Below are 26,305 nucleotides of genomic sequence, written 5' to 3'. Positions count from 1 at the left end.
TACACAATATCAAAATATACTGACTGTCAAAGTGCAGATCGTACTAGCCTAATGGACACATGATTAGCAGAAGATCTAAGGAGGCTCAAAGCACACTGAATAAGACATGAGAGGGAGATAGCAAATCTATATCTCTTGCAATGTGTGTGTTCTCAACAATACATGATAGGCTTCTTATATAGAGAGAGCCTTTAGAATAGTCAAACCATGTGGGATCCTCTCATCCACATCTCTCCTTGTGGATATCCTCAATCCACATCTCCACATCATGTAGTCCACATCCTAGGGTGGTTACTTTAATACATTCCTTAGCATATACCTTAGCCCTTTAATCTATGTGCTCATGGCACCATATCTCAACACCTCCCCTTGGTGCCATGATCCTTTGGCTACTGCAAGGTGGTCAGATGTGAGTTACATTCCATCACCTCCCCTTAGTGCATGCATTGCTACTTAAGGTGGTCAAGTGTGGTTTTTACATGTCAATACCTCCCCTGGGTGCTTTCATAGCTACTCTCAGGTGGTCAGGCTTGATTACAAAATATAGGCAAGGTTGGCAAGGTTTTGTTTCTCAATACATTCCATTGATGTCACCTTTTGGCTCATGGCTTGATGACAATGCTGTGTAGTTGACTTGCTCGTTCTTCAATCTGCAATCTTCTTCCTTGTGTAGCTTCATGCATGATGCTTTGTTCTTCCATGTGCCTTGATACTTTATGTGTGGATGCCATGCTTCGTGCTATGGTCATCTCATGCACTTGTACTTTTGGCATGCTTATGATAACGATGTGTGTATTCATGCTTTGATTTTCCAGTTGTTGCAAAGGTTTTACCAATTGATTTCTTTCAATATTGGCAGTGTCTAATTGCTAACAATGATTCTTATCTGACAAGCGCGTAGAGCTTGAAAAGATGATCACTTTTCCTTTTTGGAGCATGTGCAAATTCTTTTTGGATTGAGAGTTACGGCTTGTCGAAGATTCTATGAAGAAGAGGGGGCCTTGATGATGTGGCAAAGGGATTCACATGCTGAATTCCATACTGTGCTTAGCAAGGAGCTCTGTGCTTAGGTGGCACTGTGCCATGTGGCAATCTTTAAATTAAAATAGGTTAACCCATGGTTACATTGACTTTACCATGGTCCACCTAAATTGAACCTAACTATAAAGTTAACCACAGTTAGCTTTGACCACCTTATCTACCACGTGTCACTTTGTAGACTAACCCTAGGTGAGTGGCTTATCTGCCATGTGTCTCTACTTTAGGCTACCATGTGTCCTAAGGTTAGGACCTTAGAACATAAGGAAATCGAAGCTTTGAGGCTTCTTATAGTCGGCGATGCGATGAGGAGGATGCTTGGAGAGGGAGTCGCTATTACTGCAAATTCGAGCTCATGGAGGAGGAATCGGAGCTTCTATGGAGCAGAGTTTGTAGGAGAGCTCAGCCGTGAGCGTTGAAGGCTATGAGCTTGGAGAGCCAGTCATTGGTGAAGAGTCGAGAGTCTTTGTTGGAGGGAGCCGCCTATGCTTGACTTGCTTGATCACTTATTACAAGAGACGGTTGTTGCGCTAGAGTCACAAGGATGTAGGGAGTATTGGCCATTAGTGGATTTTGTTGGCTGGATTAGCTTTAGCTGAAGTTGCTATAGTCCGCTATAGCTAGAGAGTCATTGAAGCTTGGAGTCTGTCTCTCGTGTTGTTGAAGAGGAGTCGGAGCTGGTAGTCATAGGTGATGTCTGCTGTGAGACCGTTGGCAACTATGGAGCTTTTGCTATGGGTATAGGACTCACAGGAAACCTCACAAATTTCTCTTTCTCTCAAATAATAGGATCTCTCCCTATCTCTCTCTCTCAGCACAAAGAGTGGACTCACAAGAGCTCTCTTTTTCACAATGGAACTCTCACAAAACAATTGAACGGAAATCTTCAACTCTCATGGATGGAATTCTTTCAACGGGAGAATGAAAGAATGAACACTAAAAGAGAATACTCAACCTCAATCTACAACTAATCTAGGAGAACTAGACCTAAGCTCTGATACCATGTCAAAGTGCGGATCGTACTAGCCTAGTGGACACAAGATTAGCAGAAGATCTAAGGAGGCTCAAAGCACACTGAATAAGACATGAGAGGGAGATAGCAAATCTATATCTCTTGCAATGTGTGTGTTCTCAACAATACATGATAGGCTTCTTTATATAGAGAGAGCCTTTAGAATAGTCAAACCATGTGGGATGCTCTCATCCACATCTCTCCTTGTGAATATCCTCAATCCACATCCCCACATCATGTAGTCCACATCCTAGGTTGGTTACTTTAATACATTCCTTAGCACATACCTTAGCCCTTTAATCTATGTGCTCATGGCACCATATCTCAACACTGACATTGTGTATCCCCAATCGTCGGGATATACCATGATTGTCTGGGTAAAAATAGCACTGCGATGCAATGCTTCTTCTTATTAGGCAAATCCCTACAACTCTCTTCTTCTCTTACCCTCCCTACTACTGCACTTTCCATCCCACTTGCCCTCCCTACATACAAATCTCCCTCCCCACCTCCAACCTCTCCATCCTCTCTACAAATCTCCCTCCCCTTTTCCAAGTCTTCCAACAAAGATCCTCCTCTCTTTCCCTCCGAGATATGTGTTTCTTTACTTTTTCTTGCATTTCTAGGTTTTTGAATCATAAGATTTTCATTTGCTATGGTTTCCCTTCACTTTCCCTAAGCTTTTCTCTAGTTTTCTTGTACTTTCTCTCTCTTTTGCATAAAAAAGAACCAAATTGAATGGTAAGATGGAACTAAAGAGCCATACCTCTTTTTTTGCTTGTAGTAGGAGTTCCCCTTGCTTTGTTGCCTCCACTTGGTCTTGCTTCACTACTAGTTTTTATAACAAGTGGTTTCTTTACTTTATTTTATAGGGGAACCTATTGTCCCTGCATTCTCGTGCTTCGAGCACATCGAGACTTCTTGAGCTCTAGGTAAGAGTCTTCTTTTTTCCTCTCTTTTTTTTATAATTCCATGTTACAATGGTCATTTGCTAGCACGTTAAGCGCTAGCAAATGTGTTGGGCATAGGAAACCCTTATATCTTTTTCATTCTCTTATTTCTGTCACTTTCGTATTCTTTCTTACTCTTTATTTCTTTTTTTTCTTCTTCTTCTCTTCCTTTCTTCTCTTATTTTCTTCTCTTCTTCTTCCTTCTCTTATTTTCTGCTCTATTCTCTTCTTCTCCTTTTTTTCTTCTTCTCTTCTTCTCTTCTTTCTCTTATTCTCTTCTTTTCTTCTCTTCTCGATCCCCTTTTTTTCTTCTCCTTTATGAGTAAGGATTAACCAATTCAATGCAAGAAATCCACAACGTACTATCTACATGCAAATGGTCACACCAAACCACAACCAACAAACTAGAAACACCAAGTTTATGCAACTTGTATGAAGTGTGGCTAGATATCAACGAGTAAATGCAATCCCACCATCAACACCAGATACTTTCTAAATGTTTTATTTTAATGCTTTGCTTATCATTTTTTAGAATTCTTTCTTATCCTTTTGGGAGTGTTGGAGCACTGGAATCTCAAGAATGTGAATAGTAAGACGGGAATGGAAATATTATATAGTTAAAATCATACCATGCATTATAATGATGATATTGTGTAGTACATTCATAGACACCACACCGTAGATGAAAATACCATGCAGTGAGCATGCGGTATACTTGCAAGCTCCCATGTTTTGTCGTTTATCATGTGGTGGCTGCTTGTAGCCAATTCTGATAAAATACCCTACTTGACCGTTTCAAATCCCGAGCCGATTAAAGCAATGTTTTAAACATCTTGAAATGTCATTTTAAAACAAAATCCCCTGCAAATCCTTGCAATCCATATGTAAAATCTAGGGATGTCACATTGGTCGATGCAAAGCATATATTTTGCTATCTTTAGTATACTTAAGAGCTTGGAGTTATCTATACAAGCCCCACAAGATATACCGATGCTTGTAGGTTGGAGTGATGCTCACTAGGGTGATTCACACAAGTGAACTATGATTGCTTGTTGATTTGGTCCAATAAAAGGCAAGAAATAGTTGATACCTCTACTACCAATGCAGAATACATTTCCGTGTCAATTGTCATTTGTGATGGAATCTTGATTTGGGGCATACTTAGTGAACTAGGTTTCCTGTTGAAGGTCCTGTCTACACTCTATCGGAATAAGAAGTCATGCATTGCCATTGCAAAGAGTAAAGAACAAAATGACCATACCAAACATAGCAATTTGAATTGTCACCACATGAAATGTCATCTCTCTCAAGGGTTATTAGTACTAGAGTACATTTGCTTTCAAGGCAAGCAGGGAAGATTTTCTTATGAGTCTGGTGTAGCTCACTAGAAATGTCAAATTTGATTCTTCGTGCAAGAAGGTGTGCCACTGATGCAATAGAAGAGGCACCCCAAGGATATTGATTGGAATCCAGACATTGATTCGCCCTCAAGAAGCATTGTTTGTCCTTGCAAATCATGTTTCCAAAGTTATATCCCTTCAAGTTATGTAAATGATTTTGGACTTGAGAAAGGTGTTAGGATAAATTAACTTCAATTGAATTAGTTCATTTACATAAGTTCGTCTAGGCAAAAGCATGTTTACAAGGATATCTAGCATGTTTGAATAACTGATTACTACTCGTAAGTTCTCTACTCACGTCAAGGTTCGAGGTAGGCCTGAAATAAATATGTGCCGTGTGATCACAATGTACCTCTTCCATAAAAGATGGATCCACATACTTTGGCAATTTACATCGACTTTCAAGTCTAAGTTGTCGCCTTCCATCTTGAGAACTGCATGGAAGATGAGCCTAAAGTCGCTTTCATTCGTGGAAAAGGCCTCAAACCTCAACGTTCAGGAAAAGCTTCATGTTCATGAAATGAACATGTCTTGTGGCTGCACCGCTCGGGCACTCCCCATCATCATTTCAGGAAAATCCTCCATCGAGATTCCCTTCATTACGTAAATTAAGCATTATATTTTCCTTCTTACTCTTCTCAGTGCTATCCCCTGCCCCCCAAACACCTCTCTCTCTCTCTCACGCACCTCTAATTCGCAGATGCTTAATGATCCGTGTACGACCTTCTTGTAAGGTGTTGAAAAGGGTGACGATATGTAGATGAAACAATGATAACTGTCTCTCTAAGCGTTTCTGCATAACTATCTCTCCAGGTGTTTCTACAAGCTATTATGCTTGCTCAACATGTCTAACTGACGAAGAAGCTTGCAAAAAGTGCTCTTCGCTTGGACCTCCATCACAATGCCTCCACATCATCCAAAGCGCATTTCAAATTATCCAAGAATGCCAGAAACTAGGGGTTGTTTAGGAAACCATACCACTCTTTGACAAGGTAGCCACATATAGTAGATTGCCAAACAACGTCAAGCTAGAGCTGAAGGGTTTAGCACTCTTTATTGGTGATGATGAACAGATGTTACCCACGACGAGCAACATGTTAGAGCTATATATAGCTTGCCCTAACTCAGCCTAGTGCTCAACTATATATATGCCTATGATCTATGAATAGAATCACTTCCTTGGGAGCAACTCTTGTGTCCGCCTCTCTCCTCTTTCTCTTCCTCTCAACATGGTATCAGAGCCTGGCTATGCTCTAGCATGACTGTGAGAAGAAAGCGACGTGTTTTTCGTCAATCTAGCAATGCAATCATTCATAGAACATTCTTGCTGATTGTTTCGACTACTTGATCGTTAGGTTTTGATTTGATATGCAAAAGTTATTAAAGATGCATTGCAAATTAGCGTTGTGGTCATGATTGATGAAAACGACTCACGGTAGCTTGTTCGAAGCATATGCGCCATTTATTTTGTCTGGTTAGATCACTATACTCCTATTTCAGGTAAAAAAGTTATGGTTATTTCTTTTTGCTGTCTGCTATCAATAAACTGGTAGAAGAGTGTTTGAACAGGAAGATGAACATGCATAACCAAAGAGGACTTGATCTAGGACATGAGGATGGAAAAGGTTCATACTTTTATAAAATCAACAATATTTGAAGCAAAAGCAAAAGCAATGAAAATTTAGACTTAATGATAAGAAACTTCCTGATACGGTGTCGCCCTCCTGCTTTTAGTATCCACCAGTTGATCACACCATCTTGCACTCAGTATTTGCGTTCCCTTGGATTTAACACACTAGCATATCATGCTTTTACATTCCCACATGGAGAAATAAGATGCTCAATCACACAAAGCAAACTTCTTTAGCTATAGGACTCCACAAAAATTTAGATGAAGAGGAGACCCAACACCCACCAGTCATAACCAAGAGTGCACGATCATTGTTGTAAGCGTAGTCAATCTTTAGGAATGAAGATCTTATCTAATCGATACCAAGTAGAGTCTCAATCTTGTCGTTAAGAGTAAGGCAACCCAATCTACATGCTTTTGCAGTGATAATTATATACATTCAACAAACCAGAAAGTTGATTGAGAAAATCACTTGGACAAAAGGTTGTCTACCATTTGAAACTAATTTTTTATTTCTATTAGGTCATCAGTGAAAACAAGAGTTTAGCACTTCAGCGCTTGTAGTTTCATGCTGCTTTTGCAAAAGTAAAAGCCAATGATGCTTCACATATATTAAGCTAGTTTTTATTTTGTGCATCCTTTACTGACCAGCTTCTTATTTAGCTCATCGCTTGCTGAGTCTTTGTGTAAGTGCTTTGCTACTTAGCATGAACATAGAACCTCCTTTAACTACAGAGCTTTGTCAACATCTATACTTAGGTGCCTTGCAAAACTTGATTATTTTTCAGCAATCACTATGACATACATCTATGTGTTGGAGCTTTTCTTTGCCTGTTGGTATAGAGATAAACCAACTTTCTTTAATGTTGTACATGATTCGAAACCATGATATCATCGTAGTTCAGTACAATGCTTTGTTCTTGATATTTCACTTGAAAGGTTATGTTATTTATATTTCACTACATTCATATGCTTGGTGTTTTATTCGTAATGATAATATATGCATTATTATGTTTTGCTAACAAGTTTAGCTGGAGCTTCAAGTTTCCATGAATCTCGGTTAAAGAGACTTGCCAAATATTCTATATCAAGCTTTACTTTCAGCATGAGCGGATTGATTCAAAGGAGCTTCCAAAATATTTTGTATTGTTTTGAAGGCTAGATTTTCTTTTGTTAATCAAGCATGCCTATAGGCCATCCATTGTATTTGATCTGGAGTATGGTAAAGATCATGTAGGTGTGCTTGATATGCAAAAGAAAATGTTGATCTAATGTTTCTTTCTCTCTTATAAGCTAACATCTTGCTTGACTTGCTCGTCATGTATTCAATACTAGCTTCACTTTCATAAGCTGGTCAATCCTATGTAAGAAAAGGACTTGCCAAATTTTTTATGTTATTAACATGCTAACATGTTTTCTTTCAATGTTTCTTTTCTATTTAGCTTTGATATCATTACTTCGTGGATATGTTACTTCACATATTCGAAGGTGCTTCTCACATGTTTTGTGCAAGATGCTGAAAACGAGACGGAGTTCCACAATGCAATGCTAATACACAATGCACTACAGGTAGAGCACAACACAACAATGGACTTCCAAGGTTTCCTAAACTATGTTGGCCTAACAGAGGACAAATATATTACGGCACTGAGGTCAAAATTGTCAGAGCCATCAATTTTCCTAAAGAGAGAGCCGAAAGACATATACACTAACAACTCCAACCCAACAATGTCTAGGCTATGGGGAGTGAACACTGACATTTAGTTGATTTTGAACCCCCACGGAGCGGCGGCATACTGCACATCATACATTGCCAAAGAAGATAAGGTGACAATAGAGGTTGTCAAAACAGTGTTACAAAAGGCGATTAGGAAGAAAGACACAGTGAATGAACGCATATGCAAGGTGGGAAATGCAATATTGAACACCTAGCATAGAAGCACCTAGCAAGTAGCCTACCTAGCTTTGTCTTTACCCCTGACAAGTTGCACTCGTGAGTTCATAACATTAACACAAGCAAACAAGAGGAACGCACATTGCTACTAAAAAGACGGCACCAACTACAAACACTTGATCCCACTAGCGAAGATGTTTTCTTCGATGATATAATCACAAAGTACCAAAGAAGGCTACAAGAATTGAACAACACTTGCCTAGTGGAGTATGCAAGCACTTTTAATGTCACCAACCACGCAAGACATAGAAGGAGGAGGCAAAAGATAATACGCTTCAACAACTTCAATGAAGCAAAAGACCCAGAGAATTACTACAAAGAGATGTGCTTACTGTACGGATGCGTCAATTTTACGAGCAAAAACCTATGAGCAGGTTTGTCCAAGCGTTTTATCATAAAAATATACAGACTAGTCACTCATTCATTTTTACACAACATAATTTTCTTATTTAGAGACATCCCTTTGTACCCCTGTTATTACCTTAAAAAAGTGTTGATTCCTTTAAGAAACATTCCTCATAATCACTCTCAATGTAATAATACTATGCATATATAATTACTTATTAACACATTTATATCATATGGTAATATCTTTTTAGTGTTTTTATAGCATATTTATGGACATGTTTCTAAAGAAGTTTAAATTACTATAAATAAGTATTAACTTGGGCTTATATATCACTCTCATAAAATACATGTAATATTTAATACTATATATAGAAGATTTTCCAAAATATAACTTCACAGATGTGCTCAAATGGGGTGTTCCGATCAATTTGAGTGGTTGAATGACTATATTTGGACATTGGATATGAAAGTTATGTCACTTTTAAAAGTGCTGTCCAAGGTAGTTTCGCTAGCGAAACTACCTTGGGAGACTTGCTTCAAAGGGGTTTCGCTGGCGAAACTACCTGGATGGCTTGCTTCAATGAGTTTTCTTTGAAGAAACTCTTTCATGAAGATAGGTTGAGAGAGGGTTTTCAATGTCACCCCCTATACGTAAAAGTTGTAAGAAGGATCATAAGGGAATTTTCATAGAGAAGTCTACTCTACATGTGGGTTTCTTCAAAAGCCATCCCATTATGCTCTCACCATTCCTACAGATTCACCTAAAGATTTTTGTATAAAATAGGCATTGCTATAATACTTTGCATATTTCTAAGTGAAACTATGTTTTCTTCTGATCGATTTTTGCCATATTTATGCATAGTTGGAAGCTTTTTTTTTCCTTCGCTCGGACGCTCGGAAGATTTCGCTCAGAAAATGCTCGTCCCCCTTATTGTACCTACCATTTCAAGGAGAGGAACGAAATTTGAACATGCATGACCTATCTTGGCATGACGTATACTTGGACCACAAAGAAGCAATAAACACTAACAAGGCCAAATTCAATAAAGCAATATCACCCTTGAGTCAGACACAAAGACAATGTTGGGAAACTAGCCCGAGCTCAAGCGACAGCGATAGACAACAATTGCACGAGCATTACGACATAGGTATGGACTTGCACACTCCCAAGAAATGCACAAACAAACCTGCACAACCTATACAAATGTATGACAGAATGTGCAATGAAGAGTACCACAAAATTTACAAGAAACTAAATAACAAGCAAAGACTCATCATTGATGATATCATGTGTAAGAAGAGGAGGGACGCAGATGCGAGAATACATTTAATTCTATTTGGAAATGCAGGGACCGAGAAAATGTTCATGCTCTCTTTTTCCAAGGGTTCTGTTCCACCTGTTGAATATCAGAACTTGAATGTCATTCTATGTAGGATGGGCTTCTCAAAAAGGACATTATACCCATGCAACATCCTCCAATCTTTGCTTCAGTTGCATTAGCCTCAGGTCAAGCTGGATTGTGCATTTCTAAGAAGTTTCAATTAGCTAGATTTTCATGGGAAACTTTGCCATCCTTTTGAAAGGAAAGAGCCTAACCTTATTCTCATCTTGGTTTTCAGGCAGAGGATTTATTGAAAGAGAAAATTGGAAGCCACATGACAGAAGATCTTGAAAACTGTACGAGAATTTAGATGAACTCGCATATCACAATTAGAGTTCAGCGAGTATATAGTCACCTTTATCTTTATTAGAACTTGAATGTCATTCTATGTAGGATGGGCTTCTCAGAAAGGACATTGTAGCCATGCACCATCCTCCAGTATTTGCTTCAGTTGCATTAGCCTCAGGTCAAGTTGGATTGTGCGTCTCCAAGAAGTTTCAATTAGCTAGATTTTCATGGGAAACTTTGCCATCCTTTTGAAAGGAAAGACCCTAGCCTTATTCTCATCTTGGTTTTCAGGCAAAGGATTTATTGAAAGAGAAAATTGGAATCCACATGACAAAAGATCTTGAAAATTGTACGAGAATCTAGATGAACTCGCATATCACAATTAGAGTTCGGTGAGTATATAGTCACCTTTATCTTTTAAATTGTTGGAGGCATTTGGAACACTATAGAATTTGACCTAGTGAGGGAAAATTATATATGTCTCCATTTTCCTTCAATTGATTAAGTTACCACTGCCAAATTTTTCAAAAAGTCTACTCGTTCATCTGAACAAATAATTTGTCCAAGAAAAATAAAGAGTGTTAATGAATGAAATTATTGCAGCTAGAGTTATGTTCGCACATGCGGTCATTGCAATACTACTTTTCTCATCTCGCAAAATTGCAAGATTCCTCAAAGATCAACACATAAGTACAAAAGCAAAGGCCAAATTTAAAAGACCTTTATAAAAAGTGAGAAAAGCTACATAATTCGTGTGGAAAGATTTCACAATGTAAGGAATTCCTCATTAGAGATCTCCCTCTACTTCTAAATGAAATTGCCTACCACTGTGTGCATCGTTGTGCTTGCTTCAATATGTTTCTTGCTCTATTTTCCCATACACAAGCCAATTTCCCTTTCCAAGTAACGTACCACCTCAGAAATAAGCTCAATACATTGAACAAGTCTTGTTAACAACAACTAGATATGGTAGGAGGGTCCTTCCTTCAAATACCTTTAAAGCAATAGCAAGTACTACTTTGGAAAGCAATGGAAAAGAGACAAGCCACAAAGCGGATGAGGAGGTTGGACAAATGTAGCGACGAGGTCATTGTGAAGGTCATAATCACGATGAGGCAATGAACAATGTAGAGAAGGTGGAGTATGCAAATAGTGGAGGAGGCAAGAATTTCATTTTGATTGCATAGAAACCACAAATGAACATTAAGAGCAAGAGAGGAGGCTAATGGCAAGGTACATTCTTTGTTCAATAGGGGTGTGCACAGTTCAATAGGGGTGTGTGGGGTTCTGTTCACCTCTTGATTTATTAGAAGTTGAATGCCATTTTGTGCAACATGAGCTTCTCAGACAAGACATTGTAGCCATGCAACATCCTCTAGTCTTTACTTTCGCTCCATTAGTTAGCTATGTCACCTCAGGTCAAATTGGAGTGCATCTAGCAGAAACAAGAAAAACCAACTCTGGGAAAATGTTAGCTATCAGCCCTCACTGTGATTCCAGAGAAATCACAGATGAAACTATAGGCAATTCAAGAGCAGGAGAAGAGGCTATTGACAAGGTACATTCTTCGTTCAACAGGGATGTGTAAGCTTTGCATGAAGTTTTATGTCCTAAAAATGTCTAACTACTTCTAATGTTTATCATTTTTGCCAGAATCATGAGTAATGATTTGTGCATGTGTAACAGTAATATATGCTTCTAATGTTTATCATTTTTGCCATAATCATGAGTGATGATTTGTGCATGTGTAACAATAATGAGTTAGGCTTCTACATCTCAATCAGAAATGCATAAGATAGAAGTGCTATGTGGCAACTACACTTTTGATACATGTTCACTCGAGGAGGAGGAGACATGTGAGAGAGAGAGAGGGTGTGGATGCTGTGGACCTACCATCATCTGATGATGAGATTTGTAGGTTTGAGCAAGGACTCCTTATATGCACTTGAGCATAGACTCCTTATATGCCCAAGTGCATATAAGGAGTCAGGTTTCTCAAACCTACAAATCTCATCATCAGATGATGGTAGGTCCATAGCATCCACACCCTCCACCCTCTCTCTCTCTCTCTCTCTCTCTCTCTCTCTCTCTCTCTCTCTCTCTCTCTCAATTAAAACTAATCTCAAAAGTGACCTAATAGGATGTTACCAAAGCCAAGAAATATCACTTTGCATACTCCTTAGAATACTTTAAATGAGACATGTGCAATCGAAAAATAAAAATCTCATGATCGTGCAATATAATGAATATTCTTTACATCTATATCATTGCTCATGGAACTTACATAATATTTTCCAAAGACAAAAGAAATTGTACTATATGATCTAGTGGAATTCATTTATAAAACACAAAAGCATGGCCTTCCTTTGCATCACATGTCAAAGTTCATGGGTTTATATGATGATGTGTACCGTATAATCTAATGGTAATAGTCTAATCATTTTAGCATCATATGTTCATAATCATTTTGCATTGTTAATGTATGAATAGAATATTTCATAATGATCCATTTGGGAAAATCTATGATTAATTAATTCTTGCCCTATCGAAATAGTTGCTTGTTTAACTAAGGAATAAAGTCAATAGATTATTTCATAATAATGCATTTTAGGAAGGCTATGGTCAATTAACACTTAACTTATTAAACAAATCTAATCCAATGGCCATATTCTAATCTACATTAAACAAATCTAATCCAATGGAAAAACTCTAATCATTTATGCATCCAATGGTCATAATCATTTTTAGTTGCTAATATATCAATAGATTAATGCATTTGAGGAAAGCTATGATCAATTAATTATTTCTTTGTTGAAAGATTTGATTGGTTACCTAAGGAGTGCAAATTAAGTTAAAAGTAGACCTAAACATAATGTAAATTACATTCAAAGTAGACCATTTGCATCCCATCCTAATAATTAAAACCTAAACCCCTGCATTAATTAGAGTTTAAAACACTATGCAATACCACAAATCCATCACATTAAATTCTAAACATTATGGCTTCCTCAAACCCTAAACATTAGATATTAAACTCAACTCCCAATGCGCAAATACATCATTGGCAACCTCCAAGACATAAACCACGAAGTGGCAACATTTGGCACTTGTAGTAGCAAAGTTTCCTTAGAAAACAAGTCGTTTTTGCTTCCCATGCCTGAAACTAATGTATAGCAGGTCGTTTTTGCTCCCAGAGGATGAATATATGGTGTCCCTTTCTTAAAACTAGCAATAAACTGTCCAAAAAAATAGAGCGGTATGTTATATACATCCCAAACAGTAAAAACGACCTAGAATATGTCAAAATAGAGCTCCCATGGGAGTCCCACAGCCAATACGATACTCCACACAACAACTACAAGCGAAGATAACCCTTTCTAGGCTAGAACAAGCAAGAAACAAGCCCTGGGAAGCAAACAATAGGCTAGAAATCACTACTGCAGCAAGAAAAATGAGATTTCCTTCCTTCTTTTCGACGCCACAAGCGAATAGAAGCTTTCTTGCAAGCTTCCACACCAATAGGATAGCAGAGGGTAGCAAGAAGGCAAGGCTCTGATACCAATTGAGAGATCTCAACAACAAAGTGGAATGGAAGAAGATGAGAGAGATGGAGAACCAAAAGAGAGAGCCACACAAGTTTTGGTGGGTGCAGAGTACCCTAATCTTCTATGTCATCCATATATATGTGTTTGACTATTGTACATAACCGGGGTTAAGGTATAGTGGCCTTTAACCCCCACAAGAAGGACCTACTTGCTCGTCACCATCGCATATGCCTCGCATGAATCCATACAGGTCCCATGGTCATCGTCTTCCATTTGCTATTAGCACTGTCATCAAGCTAAACCATAGTGTATGATGAGACAACACCATCCTGCCACCCATTAGCAGCATGGTGCTTGTTTTATCTTCATGCATGCATGTGTGTTGTGCTTGAGATGGTACTTAGAGCAAGAAGAAGACGATGTGCTTCAAAATTTGCTAACTAGAATGCAAAATATTCATCCCATCATAAACTTGCAACCATAAATCACAAACCAACAAGACATTTAGAATGCAATGAGACATTCAAAATTTATATAACTATATCTCATTTGCGATCTTTCAATAAGAATTTTTATTCTTGAGCATTGGTTGTTCTCATACCATGGTTATGCTAGAGGATCATACAAAGGAAAATATTTGTCTATATACACTCTATAACTTATTATACATGGCCCATTTATTTAAGGCCATAGAGGGTTGGTGGACTTAAAACACCTATAAGAAGATTCTAAGGAACATGACCTTGGAGAATGGTTTGCTAAGAAAACCTTACTTCATATTTTGGGTAAACCTTCACTTGAAAGATGAGATGGGATGCTTCCCCATCAGATTTGCAAAATAGTATGTTTGACATGGCATTGTGGATCAAAGAAATGATGTTGGCAACTTTGAACATTGCACTTGGGTGACTTGCGATGAAGGACCTAGTACCCTTAACCTTTGTTGTACATATTCACATAAATTTTTTGGATTGCAGTGAAAATTGTAAAGTAGACTAGCATGAAATTTCTCAAGTATATTTGAAACACATTGAATGAAATGGATACCAATTTCTTTGACCTAGGAATACACATAAATCATATGTTTACATTAATATGGACACACCATATAACCAAATCATTATGGATTGCACTCATACTCATGATGGATGGATTGACAATAGAATTCATTTAGAAAAAATGATGATTAGTTTAAATTCACGAGTCACTATCCTCATCATGCTCATCATCAATGTCCTCATCTTTAGACCCATATGGAAGGTGAATATTATTTCCTTCCTCTTCATCTAAATCATCCTCCTCATCATTCTCCTCCTCAATTGTCGCACCATCAGTCTCCTCCTCATCCTCTTCTTGAGGTTCTAGGATTTTCACCGATGGGACTGCTTCAAGTTTGATAACATCAAAGGGGATATCATAGGTCCATTTTGAAACTTTCTCCTTATATCAAACATCTCCTAACATTTCCAACATTTTATGATTGGCATAGATGTATACTAGGTTCTCAACCCAATCCTCTAGAAGTCTATTTTGTAAAGTAATAGGAATGTAATTACAATGTCTCTAGTTTCCTTCTAAGCCCAAGTTTGACCATGCTTTAGAAAGAGTCCTCATTGCACTCAGGCATAGAAGATCATAGGTGCCACCATTCATCTTTACCATGTCCAAACAGATGTAGTTTCTACCAATGCTTGAACATCACTAGATGCAAACAACCCCTCCTTGCATCAATACTCAGCTAACTCATTACAACGCTTTCTAAGGCTCTTGGTTTTGGGTATAATGTTGTCGCACCACATCATGGAAGTCATGCATGATAATTGGGATCTCTTCGGGCTTCCTATTCCACCACTCGGGGTCTGAAAGTTACCCAACCCTATGCAAGGTTGCTCCCATAGAGGCCTAAAAATTTACCACAATTCCTTGTGTTTTGTAGCATGAAATGGTCTTCTTTCATTCCCTTGGCCTTGGCAAGTATGGCAATAAGAGCTTACTCAATACTCCAAAAGTGCATCCATGCTTTTCCAATTGTTGGAGCCTTTGAATCCAAATCCCTAAGCACGTATAATATAGGTTTCATAAATTAGTAGCATCCTCAAACCTCCTTCATAATGTAGGGGATCCCAATGTTTCTTTCAGGTCATGCATCTTCTCCTTTGTTACCCTATCAATCAATTTTGACATTTATCATTCAAACGCATCACGATGAAATGTCTCTATCAGAAAACTCCAATTCTTCACGAAGGATTGCAAAGTGTAAAAATACGTGCCATGCAAATTTTTTGGTTGCTTGCAATTGCAACATGGTTGAACCATTATGAGACATAAAGATTGCTTTGGGACGTTGCTTTGATTGTAGTAACTTCAAAATCTCTCGAGCCTCACGAACAATCTCTTTGAACCATGGCACTTGTTTATATCAATCTTTCAATGCAAGATTTAAAGTATGCATACAACATGCCGATGCATATAGATTGGTAAACTCCCTTTGAAATATTCTACCCACTATTTTACAACTCTTGGCATTGTCCATGGCGACTAGCACAATCTTTTCAAGGCCTAACTCTCCCATAACCTTTTATAATACACTAGCTATATACGTCCCCAACTTCTTTACATGTGAGGTAGCAGTTAATGTGTGGAAGGCCTCCCCTCATGGCGATATAACCATCATATTCAATAAACCATGGTGTTTTATGCTTGTCCACCCATTTGAGATAATTGTGCATCCAATGTTATGCAATTGTTCAAAAATATTGCGATTTATGTGATCTTTCTTTTTTGCATATGCCTTGTCTAACAATGTTGTACACAATGTGTCGTATAAAGGGGGCTTGAAGCTCAGTCCATAGATAGCAATGCAATTCCATGCAACTCTCATATCATAGTTATCACCCATAATCAGTGGGGATATCCTGACCACAAAATTGATTGACCAAGAACATACAATACATTCTCCAAATCCTGAATCCAGATGCTCATGGGTTGCCTAGCTTCATGAGCCATAGGTGGAGATCTATCTTACATGTTAGTGTCCACACAAGGTGTATTGGCAGGGGAGCCTACAACACTTGTACTTTTGTCATCGTGTGTGCCTATAGACTCTACTCCCTTCCCAAATTGATCTTCTTCAGATTTTTTCAAAAGACTTCAACTTCTCTATCAAGGTGCAAGCTCTTGCAACAGCCCCTAAGGCCGCACAATGATGAATGCTCTTTCTTGAGTCACCAAGCAAGTGACCCCTTATCGAGGTGCTCCCCTTGATTTTTGCATTCCACAATACTAGAATTTCCACTCAACATAGTCATAAATATTAATGACAAAGTCCCATTATGGACCATGTGACTAACCTTTTTTACCTCTTTGAGAGGATTGTGACACCCACATAAATCCTCTTCTCATATGTTGGTTTACAATCTCACAGAGTGGATCAAGCGTTGGAGTAGTGTCCATTTTGGCATTGAGATCCTCTTCTACAAATCCTTGTTCAATCCCAAGAACATTATCAAGCATATGAATACTGGCTTTGGCATGACTTGATCCATCCACAATTTGCCTAGTCACAACTCATCTTGAAGGTTATGCACAAACATTTCTAGTTACAGGCTTTTTAGATTATGCATTACTAGTCACAACTCGTACTCCATTTCTGCTCACGTCACTACCATCTTGTCTCCCCCTTGTCTCCATGCTTTATTGATAATTTAGAACAAAATCAAAATCTCACAACTCTACCCCATAAATCCTTAACTCAAGACTCCTCAGTAATAATCGCATTCATTGGTACTCATGATCGTGGTTCAAAAGTTTCCCAAAACACAAGGAGTTGGAGTATAGACCACCCCCAAGAGCACACAACAAAACTTGCATTCACTAGCACTCGCGTTCGTGCCTACAATTTACCCAAAATGCAAGGAATTGGAGTAGTGAACCACACCCACAAGTATAATGAATGCTAACTCATCCTCCCCCCCTCAGGCTTACCACTATGATCTAGATCGTGGTTCACCCTTCTATCCCAACTGACCACATGGTTTATCAGGATATGAACCACAATCGGATCAAATGAAGATCATGTATTGTCCTTTCCACCATTATATAGTATCAAATTGTGAGAAATTGTGAATCCGTAGCCAACAATACCACCGGTACTATAGCTACTAGCGACGATAATATTATATTACTACTGGTTATAATACCGGCAGTAATAATAACCATTGATAATGTTTACATTACCATAGGGTTCATAATATAAGAGGTAGTCTTACCCAGTTTCTTAGTTATTATTTCCAATCAACATGATCACATTGATTTCATGCTACTTTAGAGCATAATTAACGAACGTTAATAACCCATTAACACAAACGTGAAAACGTGAATGTAATCCTAGACTTGAGCTCTCGCCAAAATTTTTCTCAACATAATGATTGCCACACTAGCATAAAGTGAGACACAATCTCTCAAAACACGTTGTTATGGATACTACAAAGCTTGACACACATCACTACATAAGCAGTTATGCCTGTGGGGGTTAAAGGTCACTGTGCCTTAACCCCGGTTATGTACAATACTCAAACACATATATAAATGAACGAAAAAGAAGATTAGGGTGGTTCTGCACCCACCAAACTTGTGTGGCTCTCTATCTCTCTCTCTCCTTCTTCCGTTCTTGCTTTCGTTGAGAGCACTCTCAACTGGTATCAGAGCCCGGGTGATCTAGCTGAGCGTGCGTGAATGCTTGGAAGCTCAGCAGCTCTGTGGGAGGAAGGAGAAGCTCTGTGGGAAGCTTTGTGGGTGACTTTACTTGCATCCGAGTGTGCAGAGACCTTGGAGGAACCTTTGGAAAAGTCACTTTGGCTTTGCGAAGTGGTTTTGAGAGCCTGTTAAGTGGTTTCAAAGAAAAAAGTCATTTTTTGAGCTTTTTCCTTGTTCCGTTCGATGACAGAGACTCCGTATTGACTTGTAGAGGCAACTATTGCTTGCTTTTGGTATCCACATTACTTCAGGAGCTTGGAAACACCTTCATTCTTGAATCTGGGATCATTTCAGTGGATTTCTGACTCACTGTGTCAGTTCCTGCGTTTTTTGCCCGGGTGTTGGAACTCAAGTTTGGAGCAACCATTTGCAGATCTATCAGTTCTGGTGGACTCAGGAGGTCCTAAAACTTCTATGTTGCTCATCATTCGCACTCCGGTGGAGTTTACAAACAGCTCTGTTTCAAAAAACGTTTTTCAGCCCGTGTGTTGGACCTAGTGATTGAGACCACGGTTTCCAAAACCGTCTGTCCCATTGCGTTCTGGACACCCAAAAACCCCTACCTATCAGTTCTTGCGCGATTCGATGAAGGATTTTCAGAGTTATAAATCTCTGTGTATTCGATTTCGTCTCTATGTTATGCATTTTTCATACTAAGGTTTTGAAACCTTAGATTTATGCCACATGGCAGTGGATAAGTGTTGACTCCCATTTCTCACTCATCGGTTGGGATTTTGGAGTTCTGGCAGAAGAGAGATATTTGCAGATTTTCTTGTTGAGCCAATGGCGCCCATGTTTTGAAGCATCTCAGGTTCTATTTTCAGTAGCGCTCATTACCGTGGGACTATGATTTCTTGAGCATACCTTATGCAGATCACTCTGGTTGCAGTTTGAGCAGTGTGCGCTCATTCGTGGTATGCATTGGGTTGCAATGGATGATTTATAGGCCATTTGGCTGCATTGCGGTCCTTGTTGGATGCGCTGATAGGCCCAAATTGCCTTGTGGGATGCTATTTTTTATGGACGCTTTGCACATGGATGCTATTTTATGCTGAGGGACAGCTTTGACACATTGCTGGTGATGCACTGATAGTGCTATGCCCTCTTGGATGAGATATTATTGATGCATATGCCAGTGGACGGTGTTTATGCTTGAGTCATTTGGCACTTATTGGCATTTTCTTTTGGGCCAGATTTGCTCATATGGATGCATAGTATATGCACATGAGTCAGATGCATCTTTTGATGCTTTGAGCTTTGAGTTTTGGTGACATTTCACTCTATTGTGGCATACACATTTGGGTGCACCTGGTATTTGGTGTGATTCTCTCTTGCAAGCACTAGCATTTGGGATTTTGCTTTATTTGCATCATGGCATCCTCTTCCATGTCTAAAAAGGAGTTTTTCAGCATTAAAAAGTTTGATGGGACAAATTTTTCTTTGTGGAAAGAACAAATAAGGATGGCTTATTCAAAAGAAGCAGATTAAACCCTTGGCCGGTATTGAAGCTAAGCCTGCGGATATGTCTGAGGATGATTGGAATGAGTTGGATGCATTAGCAAAGTCTACTATTAGACTTCATCTTGCAGAGTCAGTTTATTTCACAGTAGTAAATGAGCAGACTACTGAAGATTTGTGGAAGAAACTGTGTGCCACTTATGAGAAGGAAACTGCCTCTAATAAAGTTTACCTCATGAAGAGGTTGTTTGAGCTGTAGATGAAGGAAGGGGTCTCCATTGCTTCTCACTTGAATGAATTCAATATTATTTTCAGCCAGCTTCAGGCTTCGAAGATGAATTTTGATGCGGAGACTAAGGTAATATTTCTCTTATGTTCATTGCCATCCTCATGGGATACCTTCTGTACAACTGTCAGTAACTCTACACCTGGTGGAGTACTGAATTTTGATGATGTTGTGGGTATCTTGTTGGCCGAGGAGATTAGACGGAAGTCTATGGATGGCAACAAGCAGGATGCAGCCTTAAATGTGCAAAGGGGCAGATCACAGTTCAGGGGTAAGTCCCAAGAAAGAGGGAAGTCTCGTAGCAAATCCACGGCATGGAACATTGAGTGTTACCATTGTGGCAAGAAGGGCCATATGAAAAAGGATTGCTACAAAGCTGAAAAGAGAGCAAAAGGATAAGAAAAAGAATGCAAATTGGGGTGCAAATCAAAAGGAAGAGAGTCCAACGGAGGACAAAGGAAAACTGAAGATCGAGGAGATCAATGCAGTCACACATGATAGTGACAATGATGTTCTCTTCATGTCTAGTTTATCTGCAGAGTTGCTTACCACTTCAGATGATGCATATTCACAGGATTGGATTTTGGATTCTGGTGCTTCATTCCATGTTACTCCCCATAGGGAATGGTTCTCCACTTATCAGTGGAAAGACAGGTTGTGTGCACCTTGGAAATGACTATGCATGTGACATAGTGGGAGCAGGTGACATAAAGTTTTCTTTTGCAAATGGGTCTGCATTTATTTTGAAACATGTGAGACATGTGCCTAAGTTGACCAAGAGTCTTATTTCAATGGGTCAGCTAGATGATGCTGGTTTTCACACCACTTTTGGCTTTCAGAGTTGGAAAATTCAGGAGGGCTCTATGCTTTTGGCCAGGGGTGCCAAGTGTGGGACTTTGTATCCCTTACATGTATCAGGGGTATTTGATCATGTTGTTGCAATAACCGAGCAGCCAAGCACTTCTTTGTGGCATTGCAGGTTGGGGCACATGAGCCAGAATGGAATGAAACTCTTATGCCGTTTGGGTTATGTACCGCATTTGAGTTTCTCTGATTTTGAATTTTGTGAGCACTGTCTCTGTGGGAAGCAGACTAAATCAGCCCATAAAAGAAGGGGAAAGAAAGAGTTTGAAAAGCTTGATTTGGTGCATTCAGACGTATGTGGTCCCATGCCTACACGGTCATTAGGCGGGGCTGAATACTATGTGACATTCATTGATGATGCAACTAGGAAAGTGTGGGCTTATGCTATAGCTCGGAAGAGTGATGTGTTCCAGGTATTTCAGAAATGGCTGGCCTTGGTTAGAATCAATCAGGTAGAACGCTTAAATGCCTACGAACTGACAATGGTGGAGAGTATCTCTCTCATGACTTTCAGCATTTCTGTGATACACGTGGGATTAAGAGGGAGCTCACATCCCCTCATACTCCAGAGCAAAATCCAGTTGCAGAAAAGATGAACCGTACCATTCAAGAAAGGTTGTAATGCATGCTTTCCAATGCAAGTCTTTCTGGTGGTTTTTGGGCTGAGGCAATGAAGACTGCAGTGCATGTGATCAATAGATCACCTAGTAAGAGTTTGGATGGTGGTATTCCTGAAGAGGCATGGAGTGGCAAGAAGCCCTCTTACTCTCATTTGCATATATTTGGGTGTGAGGCATATGCACATGTGCCAAAAGAGCTTCGAAAGAAGCTAGATCCTAAGTCTAGGAAATGCATCTTTTGACAAAATATGAAGAGGGGAGAGGAGAAGAGTGGAGATGAGGAGAGAGGGCACAGCTAGAGAGCACACCACAAATGACTAACTGTACACTAGAATTAGTTGAAAAAATAGAATATATACAAACCCTTTTAGGGTTAGGGTTAGGGGATCTAACCCTTTCCTTTATAGCACTCTATAAGGTTAGTGCTATGCACATATGATCACGTGATGGTGCTATGCACACATGATCACATGATGTTGAGCGTGAACTCTCAACACCTTCCCTCAAGATCAACATCATGAAGTAGGCCTTCCCTCAAGATGATGATTCTGGGGAATCGAAGAAGGACTGAGCATTACATTCCATCACAACCCTTTAATGGGAATGTCCTTCCTCTGCATCAAACCAAGAGCTAGTCGGTGTTTCTCGAATAGCTCTTTACCGAGTGGTTTGGTAAAGATGTCTGCAACATTTTCTTTGCTATCACAATGCTGCAGTGTGATGTCACCAAGTAACACTCTTTCTATGATGAAGTGCTCTCTGACATCAATGTGCTTTGTTCTGGAGTGATATACTGGATTTTTGGCCAATGCTTGAGCTGATTGATTATCACAGTATATTGTTGTTGGCTTTGACTCATCAAAGTAATCTGTTTCTGACAATAGTCTTCTGAGCCATATAGCCTCACATGCACCTGTAGTGAGTGCTCTATATTCTGCTTCAGTCGAAGACAAAGAAACAGTTGGCTGTTTGTTTGACAGCCATGATATAGCACCGTGACCAAGGAAAAATGCATATCCCTGTGTCGATCTCCTGGTCTCATGATCTCCAGCATAGTCACTGTCACAGTATCCATGCAACCGTGGATGACTTCCTCTGTATTCTATCCCAAATTGTCTTGTACCTCTGATGTATCTCAAGACTCTTTTGGCTGCATTCCAGTGAGACTGTTTTGGATTTGCCATAAACTGTGCTAGTGAGCTTACTGCATAATAAATATCTGGCCGTGTGATTGTCAGATATATAAGAGATCCAATGAGTTGCCTGTAGTATCTATCATTGATTGTAGGCTTTTCTGAATCTTTAGTAAGTTTCAAACTTTGTTCCATGGGAGTGGCTGCAATCTTGCAATCTGCCATATGAAACTTCTTCAGGAGACTGTCAACATATTTGAGCTGACTCATGAATGTGCTATCGGAATCTCTCCAGAACTCAATTCCAAGACAATAGTGCATAAGTCCAAGATCTTTCATGTCGAACTCTGCAGATAAGTCTTGTTTTAGTTTTCTGATGAAGCTATCCTTGCTTCCTGTCACAATCAGATCATCTACGTACAAAAGTGCAATAGTAATATCGTCCCCTTGAACTTTGTAGTAGAGAGTATGATCTGCATTGGACTTCATGTATCCCAGATCAGCAAAATACTTGTCAATTCTGCTGTACCAACTTTTGGGTGCTTGCTTTAAGCCATAGAGACTTTTCTTGAGATGGCAAACCTTGTTCTCTTGTCCTGGTTCAACATAACCTGCTGGTTGTTGCATGTAGACTTCCTCGTCTAGATAACCATTGAGAAATGCATTCTTGACATCGAGTTGATACACATTCCATTTGCTGAGTGTTGCTAGTGATATCAAGAACCGTATGGAATCCATCTTTGCTACTGGAGCATAAGTCTCATCATAATCTTGGCCATATTGTTGTGCAAATCCTTTTGCAACTAATCTGGCTTTGTATCTCTGAATACTACCATCTGGATTGTACTTCACTTTGTATACCCATTTGTTGGCTATGGCCTTCTTTCCTGATGGAAGGTCACATAATTCCCAAGTGTTATTTTTATACAAAGCATCCATTTCTTCATTCATTGCAGTTTGCCATTCTGGCTAATCTACTGCGTCTTCGAAGTACACTGGCTCTTCTGTAGCCATGATGGTACTCATAAGAGCATAGTTGGTGGTTTCCACCTGAATTGCTTTGCCTTTCTGAGCATATGTCAATCTGGCTGGTGGTCTGCTTTCCCTAGTAGACCGTCTGAGCTGCTGTGGCACTGCTTGGGGTGTTGCTGGCAATTCTTGCTCTTCTTCATCAACCTATTCTGTAGATGACTGTGAAGTCGATGCTTCTATCTCCTGTGTAGGTGAGGTTTTCCATTCTGATTCCTCATCGAAGATTACATCTCTGGAGATAATGACTTTGCGGTTGATGGGATCATACAATTTGTATGCTTTGCTTTCTTCACTGTAGCCAACCATGATGCATTTGCGTGACTTCGCATCCAATTTCCTGCGATGATCATCATGTATGTGGGCATATGCTATGCAACCAAATATGCGGAGATGCCCAATGCGTGGCTTGTGTCCAGTGAATGCTTCATAAGGAGTCATACCTTGTATCGGTTCGGTAGGAAGCCGATTAAGCAAGTAGTTAGCTGTAGCTATTGCTTCTGCCCAATACTGATTCGGAAGATGCTTTTCACTAAGCATTGCTCTAGCACTGTCTGCTAAAGTCCCATTCTTCCTTTCAGCTATTGCATTTTGCTCAGGAGTATCTGCACATGTGAATTGTCTTCAAATGCCATGAGTTTTGCAAAAGTTCATGAAGGCTAAAGACATGTATTCACCTCCTCTGTCTGATCTCGTGACCTTGATCTTTCTGCCTGTCTGGTTTTCTACCATGGCTTTGAATTCTTGAAATCTGGTAAACACTTCAGATTTCTCTTTCAGAAAGTAGACCCAACAATATCTGTTGTAGTCGTCGATGAAGGTCAAGTAATAAAGTGAACCATTGATGCTGCGGGTCTGGGCATAACCCCATACATCTGTATGAATTAAATCAAGAATACCTCGTGCACGAGAGGTACTTCTGACAAAGTTGGTTCGCTTTTGTTTGCCGAAGCAGCATGCTTCACAAACTTGTCCAAGAAATTGTAGCTTCGGAATCCCAATTGCCATATTTTGATTCCTTAGATCTAACAAGTACTTGAAGTTGACATGACCATATCTCTTGTGCCATTTTGCAGATAGTGGCATCTGTTGCATTTGAGCTGACATGGCATGCTTATCTGGTACTGTAGCTAGCATCCTGTATAAGCGTCCTTCCTTGACACCTTTTGCTACTAGCTGACCTCTTTTGGATTTGTCTCTGATAGTGCATTCATTACCGTCGAAGATGACTTTGTAGTTGTGTTCCGTCATTTGACCTACTGACAAAAGGTTCTTGCTGAGCTTCGGAACATAGAGCACATCTTTGACTAATCCTTTTGTACCAGTGAAATTGTTCATAGGGATAACACCTGTCCCTTGAACCAGATTCGGTGTATTGTCTGCTATGTAGATGACATTCTTTTGACCTTCTAATGGCTTCATTTCTGTGAACCATTCCTGATGATTTGTCATATGAGATGATGCACCGCTGTCGATGTACCAAGGATCCTGTTCCACTTGGTCGACTTGATAGCTGAAATCCTCTTTGGGATTGAAATCAGTGTCTAGGTGTATTGTATCAGTCTGATGCAATTCCTCACTTGCAAGAAACATATTGCCATGTTCATTTGCAAAATGACTGTGACTAGAATGTCCACCATGATGATTTCCTCTTCCTCGGGAATTCCCTCGATTACTGCTGGATTGACCGCCTTGGTCATACTGCTTCTTGCGGCAATCTCTTTCATAGTGTCCAAACTTGTGACAATAGTTGCATTGAATGTTTGACACATTGGTGGATGCATTCCCTCGTCCTTGGAATCTTCCGCGGTTGGAATGATTTCCTCTTTGCTGATTCTGATGTTGCTGAGGATGATGCTGATGCTGATGCTAATTCTGACTTTGATTTTGTTGATGATGACCACTTTTCTGATATGATCTACCTCTGTTTCTGCCTTTGCCTCTGCTTCTGTCTGAAGCTGTGAATGCCTGATCATTAGAATGACCTTTACGTGCTTGAATGGCTTGAGTCCTGAGTTCTTCACCAAGTAGAACTGACTGAAGTTCTTCCAGTGTTGGAATTTGCCGTTGGATGGCAATACTCTGGACTAGATTCTCATATCCTTCTCCTAGTCCATTCAGGATTACTTGAACCATTTCTGCGGGATTCATAGTTTCTCCTGCTGCTGCAAGTTGATTGTTGTAGTCTTTGATGCGGAGTACATAAGCATGACCGGTTTCACTGCTGTTGTGGAAACTCTGGTTGATCTGGTTTCTCAGGGTGAGAATCCTGGATGTGTTCTTGGACTCGTAGAGAGCTGCGAACATATCCCATGCTTCTTTTGATGTCTTGACTGTGTTGAGCTGTCCTAGCATGACATCTTGCACATTCTGCTTGATCAGGTGATAGGCATACTTGTCTTTCTTATCCCATTCTGCTTGAGCTCGGGCAATGGCAGGATCTGCTACTGATGCGGAAACTGTTTGTGTAGATGTAGATCCCGATGTAGATCCCGTTGCTGGTGCTGTGACAACAGATGGAGTAGAGCTACTGGTGGCTGGATCGGCCAATGGTCTAGGTATGGATCCATCGACATACTCCCATTTGTCCTGAAGCACAAGAATGGTCTCCAT

The sequence above is a fragment of the Dipteris shenzhenensis genome, chromosome 18 (genome assembly GCF_047967505.1).
Source record: "Dipteris shenzhenensis isolate YYH24624 ecotype China chromosome 18, Dip_SZ_1.0, whole genome shotgun sequence".
Lineage (NCBI taxonomy): Eukaryota > Viridiplantae > Streptophyta > Polypodiopsida > Gleicheniales > Dipteridaceae > Dipteris > Dipteris shenzhenensis.
The sequence above is the reverse complement of the archived record's forward strand: the minus strand, read 5'-3'. Positions refer to the sequence as shown.